The sequence below is a fragment of the Austrofundulus limnaeus genome, unplaced genomic scaffold (assembly GCF_001266775.1).
Source record: "Austrofundulus limnaeus strain Quisiro unplaced genomic scaffold, Austrofundulus_limnaeus-1.0 Scaffold631, whole genome shotgun sequence".
NCBI classification, from domain to species: Eukaryota; Metazoa; Chordata; class Actinopteri; order Cyprinodontiformes; family Rivulidae; genus Austrofundulus; species Austrofundulus limnaeus.
The window spans coordinates 58,674-62,278 of NW_013953033.1; positions in this window are offsets into that span (position 1 = coordinate 58,674).

Here is a 3,605-nt window from a genome sequence, read left to right on the forward strand (position 1 = left end):
GCAGCCTCGCACCGAGGACCTATCCACGTCATCATTTACCCAGAATGCTTTGTCTGCAAATAAAATGTCTCTGTCCGTGTTAGAATATGTTTTTAAAAAATTACAAAACTAAACAGCCTACAGTATTTTTACAGTCTTTATTTTACAGTCAAAATATGTTTATCAAATAAGGTCTAATGTTACAAATAATCGGGGATCCCTTTAAGATCAATTTTCTGAAAATAATTGATCAAGTAAATATACATGTTTTCAATTAGTAAATTACCATTTACTATTCTGAAACAAGTTGATAAAGTGAAGTTATATGCATAAACAATTAACTCAAATGTTTTTTTAGATAAATAAATGCACCAAACACAATAACTATGTTGTTTGCAGCTAGGTTACATTGAAGGTAAGCTTTATTGCTTTAATGTATAGTGAAATAAATCAAACATAAACATTTCTTACCTTGTTGCAGTCTGCTGTCAGCCTAAAATACATGAAAGGCTTGCAACGTTGAAGAAAAAACCATTAGCTCTTCGAGAATATAAAAAAGACCACGGTTTTTCAGGCTCCTTTTTCACCGCTGATTTGTAGACGTAACACCATGGTAACAATGTGCAGCGTGTCCACGCAAACTGACATCTTCTGTAGGCTAGACCTTCCCAATTCACAGCCATTTACGCAGCCGACACGAGCAGCCTACAGCCCACGTCGACTGCAGCCGACGTCTGCCGCGGTCTATGTCGGCTGCAACCCACGAATTGAGACACAGCCAGTGTGTGTCTGTGTGTGATTGTGTTCAAGTGATGTTAGCCGCTAACATGCTACTACAAAGCTCTAACAGACGATCATGCTATGCTAGCTGTTGCAACCCCTGACTGCTGCAGGGGCGTCTTAGAGAGAGGTTTTTATACCAGAACACAGCCGCTGTGACGAAATAGCCTGCAGTACCACTGCTCAACTCATAGTATGCAACAAAGACGTTTTTAGACCAAATATTACAGATTTGAACAAATACGCACAAAAACATCAAAATTAACACTGAAACAGTACTATATAACATTTTAGACATATTCTAGATAGTTTATCAGCTAAAAATAGTTTATTTTGGGGTAAGTTATTCTTTAAAGAGGCAATATTATGTGTTTCTCATGCATATACAGTATTTAAATTCTATAATAAAGCAACTTTGTCACCTTCATTTATTAAAATGTTTATATATTTAAATAGAAAATAAACTTGACTTTTCATCATATGTTTCTAAACGCCTTGAAATTGGCCTCTCCCTTTAAGAACCTCCTTCCGCTTCTGTTCCGTCCATTTTGGGTGTGAGTGTGCTCTGTGATGAAGAAGCTCAGCTTGGAGACACAGCCCAGAAGAGGAGCTGATCCCAAAAGGTGGTTTTAGTCCCATCTGGTGGTTTTTGCTCCCCTGCCTGGCTGCATCAGGACACTACAGGATTCCTCAAACATCCTGGGGATGTTCTGGATCAGTGGTTYCCAACCCTGGTCCTCAAGTACCCCTATCATTCATGTTTTACTTGTTTCGCTGCTCTTCAGCAGGTCTTCAGAAGATTGTTAATCACTCTTAATTCAAACCAGGTGTGTCAAATCAGGGAAACATCTAAAAATCACAGCTTTAAATGTTGACCAACACCTCAAGAGCTTCTCTGAGTTTGATGAGACATTTTCAAAATATAATATCGACTTAGTTTGATGTTTTTTTTGTATTGCCTCTGGAAGCCATTGATTCTTTGCCATTTATTTGTAAATAATAAATCAGAAAACATGTATTAAAGCAGTGATTCTCAACCCTGGTCCTCAAGGACTCCTTTCCTGCATGTTTAGATGTTTCCCTGATAAAGGTTAATAAAATCCAAAACAACAACAACAACAACAACAAAAAGCATGCATGAATGATCCCCAAGATTTTGGGGACGTTTTTGATGAGAGCATAACATTATATAAAAATCAAAAAAGTTGATTTTACATTATATTTAAAATTTAAATATTAAAAATTGTAAGCTCTTATTTGTTGGTTTTGTTTTTATGTTTTACCAGGCTAAATGTGAATTAAAAATTTTTCCTTTTTATTCAAATGAAGTGTGGCTGACAAACCATTACTATTTTTTTTTAAAGAAAATTAACCTAATTTTTGACAGTAAGGTCCTGTGGTTTCCCTTAAAATCAATTCCTTCTTCCTTCTTGTCGTCTTTGAACCCACTGGCCCTGCAGAGTCCAATTTATTTAGCACACCTCCCTCTTCCCTCCACTTTACCCAAACTGTTTTTGTTGGAGCCCTAAATCAAGTGTTGGCAGTGAACTTGAAGTGGCACGGTTATCAAAATATTGCATGAGAGAGATGGACCCTGCAAAGGAAATGAGCACAATGCATCCTTCCCTTCTGGCTGGAAGCCTTCTCTTTTTGTTTACCATCAAGCAGCCCTATCTCTCTGCATTGTCAGGATGTCAGTGACTGACTGACTTAGTCAGGGCTCAGTGACTCACAACATGTCTTTATTTATTGGCCCTTATGGCCTCAGAMGTCTCGGGTTTAATGAATCTCCATTTGTTTTGGCAGGACAAAATCTCAGAGTGTGTATGCTCCTGTCAGGTGATGTGAAGAGTAGAGAAAGCCAAACACTTAGTCCTTCAAACGAGTCTGTCTCTGCTTTTGTACTTTAAAGATTGTAATTAATGAGGGTATCAAAGGCCGTTACCGGTGCTCGGAAGATGCTGAGCCTGACCGTAGGTCGCCTAATAATGTCAGCCATGTTTAGTCATTGTGTTTCAGAGATTCACGTATATCGTGAAACTGTGGCAGTGGTATGATAACACCAAGATTCCTGCTGAGAAACAGGACTTTCTGCTTCTGTGTTCTCCTGTGAATTCCCGTTGTAAATATCTCTGCTGGTTATTGAGGTTTGTTGACTGTAGGAGCCATAATTCAAAGTTACTGAGAAAGTGTGTGTACATTTATTGCTAAGWACCAGACATCCTCGATGTGAGAATTGCATTGTTCTTGGTCCATTTCTGGCAAAACAAATAGCATAACTAATAACAAATCTGTGTATATGTTTGATCAAATGCAAAATGGAGCATGTTAATAAATCTTTTTAAGCCACATTAGCACTGTCGGCCAGAGGCAGTGGTGGGCTATGGAAGTATATCCAGAAGTAGGCATGGGGGTTATGAGAATCTGATGTTATGATAACCTTAAAGAAATATTCTATAAGCAAATTGTTTATGATATTGTAAGCTATTCTCTTTTGCTGTTCATTGGGAGATGAAGTTTACCCTTTACAAGACTGTTAAATTTGACCAAAGGTTGTTTTGTGTGTTTTAGAAAAAAGATTTGTTTCCTTTTTAAAAGTACAATTCAATTCAGTTTATTTATATAGTGCCAAGTCACAACATACGTTGTCTCAGGGCACTGTACATGAAAAAAAGAACAATGTAAAGAAGAAAGCAGCAGATTGTGTTGAATCACTTCATCACAGTCTCCCATCCTGAGCAAACGGTGGAGAGGAAAAACTCCCTGCTAATCAGGAAGAAACCTCCAGCAGAACCAGGCTCAGGACAGGAAAATGCAACTGATGTCATATTTACATAATATTTATT